The sequence below is a fragment of the Bos indicus x Bos taurus genome, chromosome 3 (assembly GCF_003369695.1).
Source record: "Bos indicus x Bos taurus breed Angus x Brahman F1 hybrid chromosome 3, Bos_hybrid_MaternalHap_v2.0, whole genome shotgun sequence".
NCBI classification, from domain to species: domain Eukaryota; kingdom Metazoa; phylum Chordata; class Mammalia; order Artiodactyla; family Bovidae; genus Bos; species Bos indicus x Bos taurus.
In genome coordinates this window covers 59,315,895-59,336,362 of record NC_040078.1, presented here as the reverse complement: position 1 = coordinate 59,336,362, position 20,468 = coordinate 59,315,895, and the positions used below count along the sequence as shown (strand labels likewise).

The window sequence follows — 20,468 nt, the reverse complement described above, 5'->3', positions numbered from 1 at the left end:
TAAACCTTCTGGTCAATTTTTCTGTAAATATGAAATTGTCCTATAAGCAAATAATATTTAAAATAGATTTTAAAAAGAGAGGGGAGAGGATGTCATCTCTGCTATACTGCAGCAATTTCAAAATAAATAAAGCCTGTAGGTTTCATAAGCAGTAATTTTACTCTTTGCTGTAGCAAAATAACACATAGGAGCAGCCATCTATTGGAGATTCAACTTAAACAGATACCGTCCATGACAGAAGACTGGGATCCTCGATATTCTCAGGTAAAGCTCATACATTTATATTAGGGCTACCTGCCAAGCGCACGGCTACTACAAATCTGCTACCCTCTCTGAATACACTAGACCATTTCTCTTAAGCAAGTTAAACTCAATTCTGTTAAAAAGTTTCATTACTCTGTTTAAGAGCAAATGGTAAACTCAGGCACATAAAGTTGTTCTGATCTCGACCCCTGTTCTCCGCATAGCACCCAGGTCCCGCTGTACACCGAGAGACGCTACTGGTAGTGGTGTTCCCCAAGCAGCAGACACACGGGAGGAGCAGGCACAACCGGGTGCGCCTGGGAAATGAGAAACTTCCGTGCCTCGAGCCATCTTCAGCTTCGAGTGGTGACACACAGGGGAAACGGCACCGAGAGCTCAGCAGAATAAACAGATGACTGTGTCAGGGCTCATTTCTAAGCCCTGTAGGTAGGGAGGACCGCCTGTTGCATGTCAGCTGATCGATCACTGCTTTCTCTCTCCATCAGGTGGGTGGATTTATGAAAGCGCAGGCTGTAAACACACAGCTTTTACCCAAGAACTTGTTTAATAAACGTATTGTTCCCCAGATGTCACTGATGACTGACTGAGGACTGTCTTAAACCTCTTGGTTAAACAGGAAGCAAACTTGAAAACATACCGAACTAAACCAAATAAAAGAGGTGAGACATGGATTTTACGTGATCAGCAAATTCTCTGACTCAGCTTATCCACATGTAATATAAATCTTTAACTGTGTTTACTCTGTCAATTGTATACAATTTTAATCTCCTCTAATTCATTAGGCTGGACAGATGACATACATTTTGGCAGTCTTAAAAGTAAAGATGCTAATCAGAATGCTTAAAATGAATAATATTTACATATAACTCCATATGTTCTATTATGTAGCAAATGATCCTTAGATCATCATGTAATCACATGTTTGAACGAGGAGAGAATGCCCAAATTTAAAATGTGGACATTCATCCCTGAAAGAGATATTTTTTGTACAAAGAACTTTGTCACTCTGTGAAGATATATTTTGAGAAATTTCAAAGTTCCTACTTACAGCCAATGACTTCTCAGAAGAAGAAAATCAGATTTCTTTTCCTTATAAAATTCACAAGAGAAAATTTTGGCCCAAACTGCTTGTCTTAACGTAACCACATACTGCATTCATTCCCTGGCTCAATCCATTTCGTGACTAAATCTGCCTCTGGTACTGAGAAGGATGTTCAAGAATCTCCAGCTCTATATCAGATCAGATCAGATCAGATCAGTCGCTCTGTCGTGTCCGACTCTTTGCGACCCCAGGAATCGCAGCACGCCAGGCCTCCCTGTCCATCACCAACTCCCGGAGTTCACTGACATGGTGTGTTCCAAATAGTCCCCTCCTGTTCCCAGTAACAGGTGAATAGTGACCTGCAGTGACCCCTCCTTGCTTCTAGAAAGCATGCCTGCCCAGGTTAGTGCCTGTTTGAATCCTGAAATTTGATACAGAAAGGAAAATCACACTTTCAAATCATGTGACTATAGAGGGAAATTGTTGTTTTAATGAAAGCTTCAGAGACTCTAAAGGAGAGCACCACTGTTTGGTCACTAAAGCAGGAGTCTCACAGCCATCCCCATTCCATCCCCCTCTACCATCCTATGCGCGTCGAGAAGTAAAACAGCACACCTGTATGAAGGTAATCAGGTCACAGAAGTGCATGTAAAAGACAAGAGAAAGCTGTGTCTGATTTCAACCATCCGCCCATCCAGCTCCCTCTCCGACCCTCTCCACTTGCTCTTTTCCCTGCTGGGAACACATCACCTGGCTTCCTTGCCCTGCAGCTCCTACCCTGAGAGGTACAGTGAAAGATGAAGAGGAGGAGGTGGGGCAGAGCTGAAACACTGACTTCCCCTGCTCACTCCCTGGCATATTGCTCTGAGTTGGCCGGGTTAGTACCTGGCAGGCAGCCTCTTGTTACTGGCAGCCTCCCCTTCCCCCTCTCCTTGGCTTTCAGCTTGAGGGGTGTTAACAGCTCCTTGCTGTTTCCAGCTCTGGGTCATTGCACCATCTCTTGATTTTCATGAACTCTGCCCTCCCCCAGTTACCAGGTGATCAACCCCCTCCTCCAGATACCAAATTAACTCTCACGTAGTGAAACAGATATCATCTTCAAGTACATTATAATACAACAGTGTTATTTTAAAGGTGTTAATATGCTATAGATTTTCTTAAATCTTTTAGTATGATCAAGCACACATAATATTTCCAGCTATAAATGTAGCAACTCTCAGAGAAGGAAAGAGGAATAAACAGTATTCTCAAAGGCATGGGCCAGTATTACAATTCTTTAGATGTTCCCTATGTCCCCTTAGTCATGCCAGAACCCTAGCAAATTTCCTTACACACACTAAGTGATTCGTTCAATGAGTGATTTGCCCATAGTTAGGGGTTATATGCAGGCTTTGCTAGTGGTTCAGTGGTAAAGAATCTGCCTGCCAATGCAGGAGGTGCAGGAGACACGGGTTCAATCCCAGAGTCAGGAAGATCCCTTGCAGTAGGAAATGGCAACCCACTCCAGTATTCTTGCGTGGGAAATCCCATGGACAGAAGAGCCTGGCAGACTACAGTCCATGGGGTTGGGAACAGTCAGACACGACTGAGCACACATGCACCTGCCTCAGGGGTTCTATACAAGAAAGATGACTGCACAACAGATCCCTGCATGCTGGAGTCTACCTCATGGATGTCCTGCAGTGTACTCCAGCATCAGTCCCAGCTCTGAGTTCCTGGTCTTATATACCATGGAAATAAATGACATGGGTTGAAGTGTTCATTTGGGCCTCAGGTTAGCCAGGTCTGAAACTAGAAGTGGAGAGAAAGAAGCAGCAGACTTTTCCTTAAGGTCCTGTGAAGAGGGCGGGGTGGAGAGGGGCAGCATAAAGACAACCTGAACCAAGGGGCACTGCCACCTGATTTGAGGCCAGGCAGACATTGCCACAAGGGCTGCCTTTTGGTGGCACCACTGATCCACCCTCCACAGTGGCATTTCCAGTGGCAGGGCCAGCCACGGGGGCTGCTGGACGAGTGCTGTTCTCCCAGAAGCTCTGCAGGCTGGTGAAGATGCTAAAATGGTGGAGATACTATAATGGTGGTGATGCTATGATGGCAGATGATTTTTAGGCCCTGCGGACATGAACCAGACTTAGTCCCTAAGTAGACAAAGAGCATGGGGGCTTAAGCCACTGAGGGAGAGGGAGGGAATCAGCTCATCTCCATTCCATCAACAGTCTCGTCTTATTCCAGCATTCATCACCTTTACTCCTCCAAAATGAATACAAACACACTTGGGGGAGGCCAGAGGCAGTCCTTAACTCTGGAACCTATACACATGTATACCCCTGGAACTTTCAGACATATATACATTCATTCTCCTAAGGTGACTCTTTACTAAATTCGGATTCTTTTAGCCACTGGAGGGAACTCCCCTGTTACTGCACTGTAGAAGCAGCCTCTGTCTCAGTGTCAGCCTTGACCACCAGACTGCAAGCTTCTGAAAGGCCACCAGTTTCTTACTTAAATTTGTGCACCTGATGCCCAATGGACATGGGCATCATGGGCATGCCCATGGGCATGGACAACACGTGTCTAGTTCATGTGTTGGTTAGTTTTAGTTTGCTGGTTGGGAGTAGAGGAGGCAAGAACTTGATCACACTTTATTGAATGATGCCTGGGTGATACAGAAGTAGAAAGAAAGTATAGGCTATTCTTTCAAGAAATTCGACTATGAAATACTTGGTACCTCTCCTATGGCATTCAACACACCATATTAAATATTTATTTGTCTTCACCTCACTTCCAAACCTGTTGGGCAGAGCTGGTATCCTTCTGTCTCCCTGTTCTCTGAAGCACAGACACAGAAACTTGCCTGTAATCAGCACATAATAAAAATATGCTCAATTTTCCTGAATAATTCAATTACAAATCCTTTATTTCCAGTCTCTCTCTTTCTTTGGTTTCACTGTGGATATGGACAGAGAGTTACTCTCTTTTTGAAACTCCCCTCCCAAGCCTCTCTGACTCTACTCTTTCCTGGTTCTTGTTCCACTGTCCTCAATATTTCTGTCATGCTTTCTTCCATCAGCCTTGGAGTGTACATATTCCTAGACTCGGCCCTCAGGTCTCTCTTCTTTTCCCTTTAAACTTTCTTGCACCAGAGCTATGATTGCTTAAGTTATTTCCTCTATATGGTGACTCTAGAACTAGCTCAAGCCCTGACACTGCTCATGTCCTCTCTCTCTCATGCTAAGCTCCCAAACTGCCTCCAAGATAAACAAGAAAGTCACCACGAGGGTAGCATCTGTGCAGGATGGGATGAAACTTCCTTCAGTTCAGCTGCTGGAATAGGAACAAAGTTTGAGGCTTAAGCACCAGGTTTTAACGCAGGGGCTAAAGCAAGGGTGGTCTTGGGTTTTACTGGTTGTTTGTAGCATAGCATTTGCAAGCTGGCAGAGAGGTTTGGGATTGGAGAGACTTCTCCCAGCTCACATTGGCCAGGATCTTTTGTTTTCCCTCTTCCAGGGCTTTGCTTGGATTCAGGACAGACTAGTATAACTCCTTTCCCGGTGCTCCACCGATCCTGATTACTGCAGCATCTCAGGCAATCAGATCCACCTCTGCCCCAGCACTTTGAACACAGCCTTGTGGATTCTAACGCCAAATCTGTGTATCTCATTTCTGGATTTCCTCCTGAGAATGGTTCTTGGCCCCTTCTTGAGCGAACTTCCCCCTTGTTAACCTCACCACACTACCAGCCTGTGGCCCTCAGGCTGCATAAAAGGACCAGCAGAACCCCAGACTCCACATCCAAGAGGTCCTGTTCTGAGTGACAGGACACTGAGCTCAGGACAGTTCTTCCAACTCACTTGCCCATGACTATCTGCTGCCCTGTGACTTCTCTCATAATTATTTCTTTCGTCATTCTTGGCTTTATGGTCTATGGCACAGACTGTTAGATCATGTCTTCCTTTTCTTACAGAGTAATACACTCCATTTCCCAGCCTGCTTACAGCCAGGGTGGTTGTGTGGCTAACTCCTTGCTAATGGACTGTGAGCGTTAATGAAGAGCACAGCTCCCGGGTTAGCCCTGGAGCAGCCCGACAACTTCATGCTCTTTCACCTTCCTGCATACTAGAGCTCAGAGAGGCCTGTGATCCAGCACTCAACATTCAGACCAAGGCAGAGCCCTAGAAGCACAACTCAAAGTCATCTGGGGACAACTTTCCATTAATAAACAGATAAAACTACAGAAATTATGAATAAACACCTAGAAATGTCTGTCACAATTTGACATTGTTATGAAATACAAATGCATGATCTGTGGAGTCCAAACCAAAATACTGGTCTTCAGCATACTGGATGTAAAGAAATCTATCTTTAAACAAAGGGAGTTTGTGAAACGTTACCCTGGTAGATGGTGGAGAAACAAAATAAAAAGAGCCCTTCAAATCCAAACCTCAGGATTATTAACAAGAGAGAGAAAAAAAAAACAAAAAACAAACTTCTGTCATCTTCAAATCACTGTATTTGGGGGCTTCTCTGCCAAAGAAGCCTGCAGCTCTAGGTGCAAGTGTTGGAAGGAAACATACTGTGAGCAAGCAATGGCTGCTCCTCACAGTTTTTAGTGTGTGTGTGTGTGTGTGTGCATGCTCACTCAGTCGCGTCTGACTCTTTATGACCCTATGGACTGCAGACCATCAGCATCCTCTGTCCATGGGATTATCCTGGCAAGAATACTGGAGTGGATTGACATGCCCTTCTCCAGGGAATCTTCCTGACCCAGGGATCGAACCAGCATCTCCTGTGTCTCCTGCATTGGCAGGCAGATTATTCACCCCTGAGTCACCTGGGAAGCCCTAGCTTTTAGAAAGGCATTCCCAGAAAGAGATGAGCTCAGGCAAGGATCATTTGTAAGCAAAAGTGGAGAAAAATGGGCAGTACCTAGAAGCTGGAGGCCTTGGAAGATCAGAAAAGTTAACTGCTTCTACAACTGCAAAGACTAGAAAATAATATCGTTGCTCACAGCCTTTCTCAAAGGCCTCTCAGTAAAACATGGCATTGGAACAAAGAAGTCAGGCTGATAGGAAAGATCAGAGTAAGCGTGCACCCTCCTGCCCAAGTCCATGTTTTAGAGGAAGTCAGAGTAGAAACAACTAAGGAGAGGAAGAGAGAGATGGACCCAGACAGACACTGGGAAATAAGGAATGCTAAAGAACTTGGTCCAGAATAGAACTTGGATATGGTAACTGGTGTATGGAATTGACCAGAAGCAAACAGATCAGAAGACTGTAAACTTTTTAAGGAACCACACTGCCATGGAAGCTATAGCGAGGCATGGAGTTCATACTTTCCAACATCCATTTCAGATATGGCCATAGAGGGTAATGGATAAGGAAGAACTTCCCAGGCAACAGAGTCAAAGTCAAGGCCACTAGGAAGACTCTCTCAGAGAGCAGTAGCAGGGATTGAGGCAGGGAAATCTTAATAATTCCTTCCCAGCAGTGGTTCATCATTTTTACACACCTGTGGCTGCTAGGTGTCTTCCACTTTTCAGAAGGGTGGGAGTTTTATTTTGTTGTGGTCTGCTTGCTTCTATCCCTCCATTGTATAATGAATGTTTGTCGGTCAGAATAAGCAATGAAATGGACATTTTATCATGAGTATTTAAAACAAGGTTTAGAGAAGGGAAGGCCAGACCTGTGGAGTTCTGGTCATCTAAATCCTTTCAAGGAAAGTATGGCAGGCTGTGACACAGGGGGGGCTGGGGAGCAGGGAGAAAGCAGCAGGAGCTTTGGCGACAGCTGGCCCTGGGTCAGATGTAGGCTCTTCACTGTCAGCAACACCTCTAACCTGGCACATCACTGATCTGGCCAGAGCCTTTTCCTTCCTCTCTAAAGGTAACTACAGCACAATAACTACAACAACATTATAGATAGTTGAAAGGATAATGAAAGCACTGTTTATAAAGCGCCTAGCAAGATGCTTAGCACATAGGGTGTACTCAATAAATGGTAGATAATACTTCTCAAGAAAGTCAGTTAACTCAAAATTTCCCCCAAATTCAGTGCAATATGCAGCTGGCATTCTGGAATCGCTGTTCACGCTCTAACACTTCAATTTAACAAGGACCAGTACCAAAGGCATCCTATACCCGCACGACACTACCTACATCCAGGAAAGCCCCGTCCCCTGCCTGAAAGTATGGGCCCAGCACTGCCGTGATGAGGCCTCGGGCACTGCCGCTTCCCTCTTCTGCTGCTTGAAACAAAGCAGGGAAGCAGGAAGGGGCAGGTAGAAGGGCGTGAGGAAGCAGAGGAGAGGCGACGTGGTGTGGTGGAAGAACACGGGTTTTGGGTTCTGGGTTCAAGTACTACTAGTAAAGCAGGTGAGCAGAGTGGTTAAAGAGCAAGGCCCCGGCAATGAACATCATACTCAACAGTGAAAAACTGAAAGTTCTTCCTGTAAGATCAGGAGGGACAAGGCAAGGATACCCACTCTGGCCCCTTCTGTTCAATACAGTATCTCAGTTCTTGCGAGAATCAGACAAGATGATGACATAAAAGGTATTCACATCAGAAAGGAAGGCGTAAACTTATATGTCTGCAGATGACATGATCTCATATGTAGAAAACCCTAAAGATCCCACATACGTTAAAAAAAAAAAACTGTTAGAACTAATGGACGAATTCAGTAAAGTTGTAGGACACAAAATCAACATACAAAAATCAGTTGCATTTCTAAACACCAACAATAAACAAACTGAAAAGGAAATTAAGAAAACAAACTGATTCACAATAGCACTATAATGAATACAATACTTAAGAATTAATATAACCAATGAAGCAAAATATTTGTATATTCAAAACCATAAAACAATGGTGGAAGAAATTGAAGAAGACATAAGTAAATGGAAAGACATGCTGTGCTCATGGATTAGAACCTAATATTGTTAAGATATTATGGCACAAAGTGAAGAACTAAAGAGTCTCTTGATGAAAGTGAAAGAGGAGAGTGAAAAAGCTGGCTTAAAACTCAACATTCAGAAAACTAAGATCATGGCATCTGGTCCCATCATTTCATGGCAAATAGATGGGAAAAAGATGGAAACAGTCAGAGATTTTATTTTCTTGGGCTCCAAAATCACTGTAGATGGTGACTACAGCCATGAAATTAAAAGACGCTTGCTCCTTGGAAGAAAAGCTATGACCAACCTAGACGCATATTAAAAAACAGAGACATTACTTTGCCAACAAAAGTCCGTCTAGTCAAAACTATGGTTTTTCCAGCAGTCATGTATGGATGTGAGAGTTGGAATATAAAGAAACCTGACCTCCGAAGAATTGATGCTTTTGAACTGTGGTGTTGGAGAAGACTCTTGAGAGTCCCTTGAACTGCAAGGAGATCCAACCAGTCCATCCTAAAGGAGATCAGTCCTGAATATTCATTGGAAGGACTGATGCTGAAGCTGAAGCTCCAATACTTTGGCCACCTGATGTGAAGAGCCGACTCATTGGAAAAGACTGATGCTGGGAAAGATTGAAGGCAGGAGGAGAAGGGGACGACAGAGGATGAGATGGCTGGATGGCATCACCGATTCAGTGGACATGAGTTTGAGTAAACTCCAGGAGTTGGTGATGGACAGGGAGGTGTGGTGTGCTAAGGTCCACAGGATCAGAAAGAATTGGACACAACTGAGCAACTGAACTGAACTTAAATGAATTGATTGTTAAGATGCCTACACAACAAATTCAGAGCAATTGCTATCACAATCTCAGTGGCACTTTTTTTTTTTACAGAAATAGAAAAAAAAATCTTACAATTCATGTGAAAACACAAAGGATTCCAAATAGCCAATACAATCTTGAGAAAGAACAAATCTGGAGGCCTTATATTTCCTGGTTTCAAAACATACTTCAAACCAATATAAAGTTACAGTGATCAGAAAAAGTATGACATAAAGACAGACATATTACTTTGCCAACAAAGGTCCATCTAGTCAAGGCTATGGTTTTTCCAGTGGTTATGTATGGATGTGAGAGTTGGACTGTGAAGAAAGCTGAGTGCCGAAGAATTGATGCTTTTGAACTGTGGTGTTGGAGAAGACTCTTGAGAGTCCCTCGGACTGCAATAAGATCCAACCAGTCCATTCTAAAAGAGATCAGCCCTGGGTGTTCTTTGGAAGGAATGATGCTAAAGCTGAAACTCCAGTACTTTGCCACCTCATGAAAAGAGTTGACGCATTGGAAAAGACTCTGATGCTGGGAGGGATTGGGGGCAGGAGGAGAAGGGGACGACAGAGGATGAGATGGCTGGATGGCATCACTGACTCGATGGACATGAGTTTGAGTGAACTCCAGGAGTTGGTGATGGACAGGGAGGCCTGGCACGCTGCAATTCGTGGTGTTGCAAAGAATCGGACACGACTAAGCGACTGAACTGAACTGAATAGACAAATGGAGGCTTCACTGGTGGCTCAGATGGTAAAAAATTTGCCTGCAATGTGGGAGACCTGGGTTTGATCCCTGGGTCAGGAAGATCCCCTAGAGAAAGCAATGGCTATCTGCTGCAGTATTCTTGCCTGGAGAATTCCATGCACAGAGGACCCTGGTATGCTACAGCCCATGGGGTCACAAAGTCGGACACGACTGAGTGACTGACACACATAGACAAATGGAACAGAATAGACAGCCCAGGAATAAATTCATGTGTATATGATCAACTGATCTTTGGCAAGGGTGTCAAGAATATGCAATGGAGAAAAGACAGTGTCTTCAACAAATGGTGTTGGGGAAACTGGATATCAAAAGACCAAAAAGAATATGGCCTCTGGTGATAACTGGCCTGAGTGTAAAGCCTTGCTTTTGTTGCTGTTGTTTAGTCACTCAGCTGTATCAGACCCTTTGTGACCCCATGGACTGTAGCCTGACAGGCTCCTCTGTCCATGGGATTTTCCAGGCAGGAATACTGGTGTGGGTTGCCATTTCTTCCAGGGGATCTTTCTGACCCAGGGATCCAACCTATGTCTCCTGCACTGGTGGGCAGATTCTTTACCACTGAGCCAACAGGTAAACCTAAAGCCTTGCTTACCAGGTTTAACCTCTCTGTACCTAATTGTGTCATCTATAAAATGGAGGTAACAACAGTACCCTCTTCCTAAGACTACTGTGAGATTTAATGAGGCATTCAGAGTAGTCTCTGACATAGAGGCTGTATTGTTATTGTCAGTGGGGCCTGAGGACAGTTGGGCTTCCCAGGTGGCACTAGACCTGGGTTTCCATCCCTGGGTCAGGAAGATCCCCTGCAGAAGGAATGGCAACCCACCCCAGTATTCTTGCCTGGGAAATCCCATGGACAGAGGAGCCTGGCGGGCTGCATTCCACGGGGTCACAGAGAGTTGGACACAACTGAGCATGCACACACGAGGACAGTTACTTATCCTCTTTGAGCCTCAATTTTCTCTGTTATGAAACTGAGACAAGACTAACTTGTCAGGTTATTGGGTTATTGGGACAAAGTGAACGAACAGCCAGTGTAAAGTTCTCAGCCCACTTCCAGGTCCAGAGGCGTCAGACAAGTCCAGTAAAGCAACAGGGCAAGTCTGTTCCCGACAGGTGGGGGCGGGGATCCCAAGAGAGACCAGGGAGGGAAGATCAAAGGAGGAAATCCCTCCCTCAGGCTGGGTGGGTCACTGGCGTTACAACCTCAAGACGTCTCCCCTCTACCACCCTGTCCAGGGTCACTAACTGGTGTTTCTCACTACCAGTTGGAAACATGCAGCCCCAGAGAAAAAGTATAAATGGAGTTTAGCCAGCTGGGTGTTTAATCTTCACCCGATGAAATTAAACCCCATGTTTAATCTTCTAATAATTTTACTACACTTCCTCTACCACTTTGGATCTTGGAGTAACCCATCCAAATATATTCATTAAAAGACCAATGAGCAGTTTTCGAGGTGAGTTCATGTCTCTTCCCATTGAGCCCATGGTGAGATGGGCAGGATAGCTTTCTCCTTCTCACAGAGGAGAAAAGTAAAACCAGGAGACACTGATTCACTCTGACCAGCTCTCATCCTTTGAGCCCAGGGCTCTTTTCACCACTCTGACCACTGCAGCCTCTTTTTTTTCAGTAGTTAATCCTCTAACCCCATGAGAAATAAAATATGCAGATTTGGTTTTTGTAATGACATTAATGCCTTTTGCAAGCATTTAGTGATTCTAGAAGTAATATAATATGATTGTGGTAAATGTCAATAAAATTTGTAAATGTATCTCTACTTGGAATTTTTGACAAGAGTTTATGGGGAAAATCCATTATCAAATGAAAATGGCTAAAACTCTAAGTACAGATAGAAAATAGCAACAATTAATTAGTTTGCCTCCTTCAGAGAAAACTCAGAAGAGCAAGCAACTCAGTTTACTTCTAACATGTTGAATCATATAATTTAAGAAATAGTTTCTCCTAACGAATTTTACCTTCCCCATCATCTCAACAGAGTTTACCAGCTGAACTAGGCCACAGACATCAATTATCTGACTACCAAAGTTAGATTAGAACTTAACTAAGAAAGGCTAGTGTTGACCTAATATCAACCCATGGAAACTTTTTAAAATGTATATACTATTTCTCTTTTTGCTTTCTATCATTCCTATCTTCTCTCTTTCTCTACCTTCTCTTTTCTTCCCTCCCCAGAACTGAGGGGCCAGCACGTGGCTGAGAATGCAGTTATGATGAAAGGGAGTCTGGGGAGCTGCAAGGAAGAATGGGCTATAGTTGGGGAACCATAGGGAGCTGGAGGGATTGGAGGCTGATAATAAAGCTGCACACATGCCTGAGCTAACAGGCCTGGCAGTCAAAGACAGGCAGCAGTGGGAAGAGAGGTGGACACAGGGGAAGCAGGATGGCCTTTGTGGCTGAGAGATGAGCTACTTTGAACAAATAAGTAAAAATACTGAAGGCAATGGGAGTCAAGTTTCTAACTGCCAGAGATGATATGTAGAAATATATAAACAGGTAAGACTAGAAAGATCCTTGGGTGTTGGATTGGAATTGGAGGTCTTAGTATGAACTCATGATTTTATAATATATGGCCTTATGTAGACAATATATAAATGTATATATATATATACATATATTTCCTAGTTTGTCCTCTGAGAGATCTAAAGCAACAATACCCCAGTAACAATGGCACACCAACCTTCCATATCTTGTTTTCTAAATACCATTCTCTACCAAAAGGGATGACTAACCAGGTCAGGGAAAGTACAAGATAAGCCTGAGATAGCTCGTGATGACAGAAAACTTTAAAATGCTCAGTGAATGATAAAGATGCCAAAAGGACAAAGGAGCAAGTTCAGAGGGACTCTCAACTGGTCAAACTGAGAACAATTTGAGCATCAAAATAAGTAATGATAGTATGAGATCTCAACATATTGTATTCAAAAAGAATCCACAAATACGTCCTAATATAATGAATAAATGCATGAAGGAGAAAGAAAGTTCTTCCTTATAATTGAATGCCAACTAACAAATGTGAAAGGAGTAATGGAACTAAAGAATCACCATTTGGCAACCTTCAGAGAGGTAGCTGATTCTGGCAGAAGTCAGCAGGGAAGAATAAAAAGTCATGTCTGACTGTTCGTCAACCCCATGGACTTTATAGTCCATGGAATTCTCCAAGCCAGAATACTGGAGTGGGTAGTCTTTCCCTTCTCCAGGGGATCTTCCAAATCCAGGGATTGAACCCAGGTCTCCCGCATTGCAGGTAGATTCTTTACAAGCTGAGCCACAAGGGAAGCCCAAGAATACTGGAGTGGGTAGCCTATCCCTTCTCCAGTGGATCTTCCCGATCCAGGGATCAAACCGGGGTCTCCTGCATTGCAGGCGGATTCTTACCAACTGAGCTATCAGGGAATCCCAATAAGGCTTTAGGTAGAGGTTTAATGAGGAACAGGCTATTAGAATAATCTCAGAATGCCTCTCCACAAACACCAATATATTTCAAAGGGAAAAATGGTGAATTGAAGGTGGGGAGATGTGGCAGACACCAACATAATCAGGTGATTAGGGCCAAAATTCCAGTGGTGGATAGGCTGATATTGTGTATCTTCTAATGTGATGTGCTGAGAAGAGCAGAGCATCCTGCCAAGAACATATGCTCAAGTCTGGTTGGGAAGAAATGCTGGCCAGACCCAGTCTGAGAGTCATCTACTGTATGCAAGACCTGTATAACTGCAAGGGCTTTAGGAAAGGGAAAGTCTGAGTAACTATTCTAGAAAACAATATGACAAATTTAACATGAATCCCAAATCAGGCAGGAAAAAAAGAGACATCTGGGGGACTCTTGATGAAATATGCGTGGGCTTTGTGGATTGGATGGTACTGTTGTAACAATGGCAACTTCCTGGTTTGGTGATGCAAGGATTATTGTTATGTGCAACTTGACTGGGTTAAGGGATGCCCACTTAGCTGGTAAGTAAGTGTGCCATGAGGGTGGTTCTAGAAGAGATTAGCATTTGGATCTGTAGACTGAGTAAAGAAGATGATCCTCAAGCAAAGTGGCTGAGTATCATCCAGTCTGCTGAGAGACTGAATAGAGCAAAAAGGAGGCAGAAGAGCCAATATTCCCTGTTGTCTGAGCTGGGATAACATCTCCTCCTGCCCTCAGACATCAGCGCTTCTATTCCCAGGCCTTCAGACTCAGACTGAATTACACTACCTGCTTTGCTGGTTCTTTAGTTTGCAGATGGCAAGACTGTGTGACTTCTCAGCCTCCATGACCCTACGTCAATTCTTGAAACAAACACCCTCTTATAAACAGCTATCCCATTGGTTCCATTCTTTGGAGAACCCTGACTAATCCTAATGCCATGCTGCTGCTGCTGCTAAGTTGCTTCAGTCGTATCCGACTCTGTGTGACCCCACAGACGGCAGCCCACCAGGGTCCTCTGTCCCTGGGATTTTCCAGGGAAGAATACTGGAGTGGGGTGCCATTGCCTTCTCCGCCTAATGCCATGGGGATATAGAAAAAGATTATACTTATTTTCTCCTTGCCAGATCCATATGACAGTTTAGTTCAGGGAGAGGGTTCCTATTCAAAGGATTGACCTATTAGAAATCAACCAGGGCAGGAGGCGAATTATTCAGGGATGTTCTATACCCAGTGCCTTGCTTTGATCTTCAACAACTAGTTACTTTCAAGGGCTCTGAGCCTTAACATTGGATTCTAGCTCCCTTTGGGAAGTGAACGTCTGTGATGGACTCTACTGCCCACCTTTGATTTACATGCTCTGAGTCCATCTGGGGACAGCTCAAGCCTTTCTGAAAAAGAGGGGTCTGGAGGCAGCAAGACTAAAAGGGGAGACCAGGGGAATGGCCTTAAAGGTGCATTTACAAAGCAAGCACACTGCTTTTATTCAGATTGCATATTTGTTTGGAGAGCCTTTGGGCAAACTAGTGGCACTTATGGAGGAGATAAAATGCCCTTCAACCCATCCCTGCCACCTGCCAAGCCACCCTGATGATGCCATATCAGGCTGCACAAGGCTGAATCAACCAGGGCTAGTAGGTCCTCCAGCCAAACATCCAGGGAGCAATAAAGACACAGGAGAGCTGATGAGTAATTTCAGGGGCTGACTAACATCGTTAGGAAGGGGTGCGGCAGGCTGTTTTTCAGAGTGACTCTCAGTCTGGCCCAGACCTGGCTGTATGAATAATTCACATCTGAGGATGGGAGGCAAGGTCCACGGGAGCAGGGAGGGGAACAGGCAAGCGAGGAGTTCAAGGCAGTAGGCTGATGGGACAAGAGGCTAGGGGTTGGGGCCACAGAGGCCAGGCCAGGAGATGAAGAGCAATAAGGATGAAGACATCAGCCTGGAGAGGGAAGAGGGGGTACAAGCCAGGAAGTGAGACTTTCCTTTCACTGGGCTCTGTTCTCCTGGCTCACCAGGCAAGCCAGACAGAGAGCAACACACACCTTTCAGACTGAATTAAATAATAAGCTTAATTGTTTGGGGTAGGACGGGGAATGCCTTGAGTGGTTTAGTGCTTTGCAGAGTAAGCCTTGGAGACTCAAGTTACCAAGTAGGCATAGGCCAGGGAGGATGGCTTGTGCATGCCTGCTAGGTTGTTTCAGTAGTGTCCAACTCTTTGCGACCCCATGGACTGTAGCCCACCAGGTTCCTGTGTCCATGGGATTCTCCAGGCGAGAACACTGGAGTGGGTTGCCATGCCCTCCTCCAGACAATCTTCCTGACCCAGGGATCAACCCACATCTCTTCTGTCTCCTTCATTGGCCGGCTGGTCCTTCACCACCGGTGCTACCTGGGAAGCCCAGGGACAGGATAGGGCACCCCAATTTAATGTCTGATGATCGCCAGTACCACTCTGCTCTGACTCACTGGCTGGTTAGTTAACTCTATGTTTCTGTCTACTAAGAACTGAGATGAGCAGACAGCACAGGTAATTCTAAGATGGAATGAAAACTTCTTTGGACCTTTGCCCTGCCTTCGATCACACAATGTTAGGTAATCTTGGTCCTGAAATTTCTCTTCCTCTCATATTTCCCATGGAGCAATCTTGCAGCCTTTGGCAGGATTTCTTCCTTGAGGAGGCAGCAAGTTCACTCAGCATGTCCAACACCCATGTGGAGATCCTCCCACCCCTACAGCCTGTGTGCCCCATATCTGGAGGCCCTGCCTCTTTAATTCCAATAGTTATGTGACCCTGCTATTGCTAAGTCACTTCAGTCGTGTCAGATCCTGTGCAACCCCGTAGACGGCAGCGCACCAGGCTCCCCCGTCCCTGGGATTCTCCAGGCAAGAACACTGGAGTGGGTTGCCATTTCCTTCTCCAATGCGTTAAAGTGAAGTCACTCAGTCGTGTCCGACCCTCAGCGACCCCAGGGACTGCAGCCTTCCAGGCTCCTCCGTCCACGGGATTTTCCAGGCAAGAGTACTGGAGTGGGTTGCCATTGCCTTCTCCGTTATGTGACCCTGGCCGGGCACAAAGCTCTTCTGCATACCTGATTTAATGGGACCCAACACAACCAATGCAGGTAGCTAGAAAAAGAATCATTATCCCCATTGTGCAAATGAGAAAACTGATTCAAAGATGATACACAATTTATTCAGGGTCACAAGAGTTCACTCAAGTGTGGCTGGGGTTAGAACTCAGACCCCTGTACACCAAACTGCCTCTCTAACCCAGCACTGTAAGGGCACAAGCTCTTGGGGCTTTCACTCAGCTCTGCGCCCCTCACCTCCACCTTTCCCAGCCACGGCAGGACTAAGTTCCAGGGGATTCCTCCACATACACAAAGAATCCCGGATGAGGGACAAAGGTCAGAGAGGGGGCAGCTCAGTATCTTCAGGAGAAACAATGGACAGAAGAATAAAAGGGCCATGGCGAGGAAGCAGGAAAATGAGTAAGAGAAGTGAGAAGAACATCTCTAAGTCACTCAGGACTTGGGAATCTCTCTTTGCACTCTAACCAGTACAATGTACATTAGCAGCATGTTTATAGAAATGTCAATACTTTAGTGTTCTTGCCTGGAAAATCCCAGCGATGGCAGAGCCTGGTGGGCTGCCGTCTATGGTGTCGCGCAGAGTTGGACACGACTGAAGCGACTTAGCAGCAGGAGGGAAAGGGGGCAGCCAACATTTAAGGAGTACTTCTATACATCAAGACCCCACTAAGTGCTTTCTCTTTTCATCTTGGGAGGTGGATATAATCTTCATTTTTACAGACAAGGAAATTAGAGAGGTGAAGCAAAGTATTCATAGTCGCAAAGCCTGGCCTGGAACAAAGGCTGGTCTGACTGCAAAGCCCAGCTCTTCTCTTTACACCACAGTAATAATGCCCTGGGCCTGGGTTCTGCCATTTAGAACCTTGCAATCAGACTTAACCACTCTGTTGGGTATAATCACAGTCCAGAAAGCATCTTGAATTAATGTATACTCCACAGAGAATGGCTAATGGGTAATTTGAGTTATAGCAATTCCCATTCGAGTTACAATGATTCCCCCAGCCACAGCCCAAAGAAATCAGACGCTAGGCTTAGATTATGGTGGATTTTTGCTCCAAGATGAAAAACCTGGCGGAGAGGCAGCCAGCCTCGGGCATGGGTGCACCACTTTGAGGGTGTGTGCCTTGACTGCTAACTGGCTATGGTGCTATGTGTGCAGGGGTTCCTCTGTGTCTATATGTTTTGGAAAAATGAGAGAGGATTAGCATGTAGATTTTCAAATAGGTTCTGATGAACATAAATGGAAAATTATCCCATTTTGAAATGTTTTCATTTTAGTCTTCATTTGTAGAAAACATACGTAGATCTGCTCAATTAAACACCTTGTAAATCATCCAGATACGTAAATTGTTCTTTAGTCACTAAGTCCTATTCAACTCTTTGTGACCCCATGGACTGTAGCCCACCAGGCTCCTCTGTCCATAGGATTTCCCAGTGGGTTGCCATTTCCTTCTCCAGGGATTCTTCCTGACGCAGGGATCAAACCCAAGTCTCCTGTGTTGGCAGACAGACTCTACCACTGAGCCACCAGGGAAACCTAGATATTTAACTAGACCTGACCTAATAATATAAAGAGACTGGTAACTACTATTCATGCATCTGTAAGATTCAGAAAAGAAATGTGTTACTTAGAGTTAAAGCTACAAAGTTTTGAATTCTAAAGACAAAAATATAAAACTTGAAAAATGTGTTCAAATAATCTGTTTTTCTAGGTACTTGGTACTTATATGGACTTCCCAGGTAGCGCTGGTGGTAAAGAACCTATCTGCCAATGCAGGAGACATAAGAGACATGGGCTCGATCCCTGGGTTGGGAGGAACCCCTGGTAAAGGGAATGGCAACCCACTCCAGTATTCTTGCCTGGAGAATCCCATGGACGGACAGAGGAACCTGGCAGGCAACAGTCAATGGAGCTGCAAAGAGTCGGATATGCCTAAGCACGCATACCACACACGCACGCACTTGGTACTTATATTGACATAACAATGAATATGTTATGTCCAGATGACTGGATATCACTATATGATATATACAGTCGCATGGTACAAGAGACACCTCCAGAAGCTTATCTCAAGTATAGAAACCTCACTGGCAGGGGTTGCTTGCGGTGTATTTTAGAACAGCCCACTTTGTTTGGACAAGCATGGTGTTAGTAGAGCAGAAGTGGTGTGTTTCTAACTATCACTTCTGTTCAAAAAAAGGAAAATTCTATTCACTGGATCAGAACACACAAAATTGGATGAAATTCCTCATCGGAAGCAAGGTTAGCAACCCCTGATTAAGTAGCTCACTGGAAAACCCAGTAACTCTCCTTAGCAATACAAAAGGTCATGCATTGATGACATGCTGTGCAGTGCATGAAATAATAACCGACTGGTGAAGAGGGATCACCTGTGACTGGCATTTACTTTATTCTCTGACTTACAAAAGTAGGAGCCGTGAGAAGCTGAAAGAAGCTCTTAACTTCTAAAATAATATCCCAAAGCCAGGTAATACCCAGGGCAGCAAAGAAGTAGGGGGGGGGTGAAACGCACCGCAGTGACAGTAACAAGTAACATTTCATGGAAAATGCCGTTTAAAAATGACCCACATATTTTGGGGGCAGTTTTAATGATTCCCTTAATAAAACTAAACTGTTTCCAATAGCACAGTCACTCCTCAAAGTATTTGCTTGAGAAATTTCTAAGCAATTTTAGGTAGTTGTAACTTGTTGAAGGAAAGCAATAAAGTAACACTGCTACAGAACAAAGCACTTTTGTCTGCAGGTGGTGAGGGGGACCGTCAGGACCTTCACTTACTCTCAAAGCACTGCCCCTGACAGAGTTACTAGTGAATTCATAATAACCATTTCCCAAATCTTTGGATACCTCGCATGGTTCGAACTGTTCCCTAACTAACACACCGCCACTCCCGGGAGGAGTTGATGGCTGGAAAATGTTCTATCTGTGGGCTCTACGGGAGAACCTAAGTTCACCATCGACGGCTGCAAGATCGAGTTTGGAAAAGAAGCACCTGTGCAAAGCCAGCGGAACCTGCGCCCGGCTCTCCGCTCCTCTGAGCCCAGCCCACCAGCTCACAGCAGGCAAGGACGCAGCGCGGATTCTGCATCCCGACGGCTTTTTACTCCTAGCAGGGAAAAAAGGAAGGCGGAAAGGGCAAGATGTGCTCCACGTCGCCCAAAGAGATCTGTCCAAGGTACATGGAATAGGTTTGGGGTCCGGGCTAGACGTCAGGCAACCCAAAAAAGCCGCGGGCTGGGCCCGGCAGAGATGCGGCCCGACCTCCCCACGCGGCCCGGCCGGCTGCAGCTCCGGGAACCCTCCCCGAGCTCCGCGCCCCACTCACCGCTCACGCTCGCCCGCGCCGCCGAGCCCGGGAACCGGGACCGCTGCTGCTGCCGCATGCCCTCGGGGCCGAGCGCGACGGGCGACCGGGGGCCGAGCGCTAGCAGCGGCGGAGGACGCGGCGGGCGGGCGGGCGGGCGGCGGCGCGCCTCCTCTCCAGTGGCCGCTTAGACCCGCTGGGAACCCAAAGTTTGGCAGAGCGAGGGGCGGCGCCCAGGGGGCGGGGGGTCCGCGTCCCGCCCAGCTCCGCCTCTCCGGCTCCGCCCGGCCCGACTGTTCCCACGGGAGAGCGCCCCCCACCGGCGAGGCACGGATCGGCGCTCGGGGCTCTTCTGCAGATGCCCTTCTGCCTGGGACTGGTCCTCAGGAGTGCGACCGGCCTCCAGGAGATGGCACTCATTGAAGGACCCCTAGCACCCACAGGCCCTACAGAGCCATAGCTTGGAGCCCTGTATTAAAGCACTGTCCCCCTGTACCTCTCCTCATTCTGCGGGGAGAGATTCCTTTGAAGTGGCTTCAGGAAAGTACAGACCACGTGGGAGGCAGCTGGCCGCTTGCTCTAAAACTCGAATCCCAAAGCCCTTTAAGGGAGCAGGCAGTCCCAGAAGCTAAGGGTGTTTACAGACATTTGATTCGGGGCCTTTTCCTAGGCACCTGTTTATTGCAACAGGGAACAAAAAATATTTAAATTTCTTGTAAGAGAATTCTGGGCCTCTTGGGGTCAAGAGTCTTGGATACTGTTTCTCAAAGCTGAAATATAAAGCCTCCATTGACCCACCTTTGGTAAAGAAGGAAGGTGCAAAGTAAAACA

The 20,468-nt window shown here is 45.8% G+C and overlaps 1 protein-coding gene across 1 annotated transcript in view; it reads right to left on the bottom strand.

The window, feature by feature from the left end:
• The window catches only part of LPAR3 (lysophosphatidic acid receptor 3), an 83,765-nt gene extending 63,941 nt beyond the window's left edge, over window positions 1-19,824 (bottom strand). The window contains exon 1 of the mRNA XM_027536693.1: window positions 19,659-19,824. The gene's annotated coding sequence lies outside the window, so the exon portion shown is untranslated. The remainder of the gene's footprint in view (window positions 1-19,658) is intronic.
• Between the last annotated feature and the right edge of the window lie 644 nt (window positions 19,825-20,468).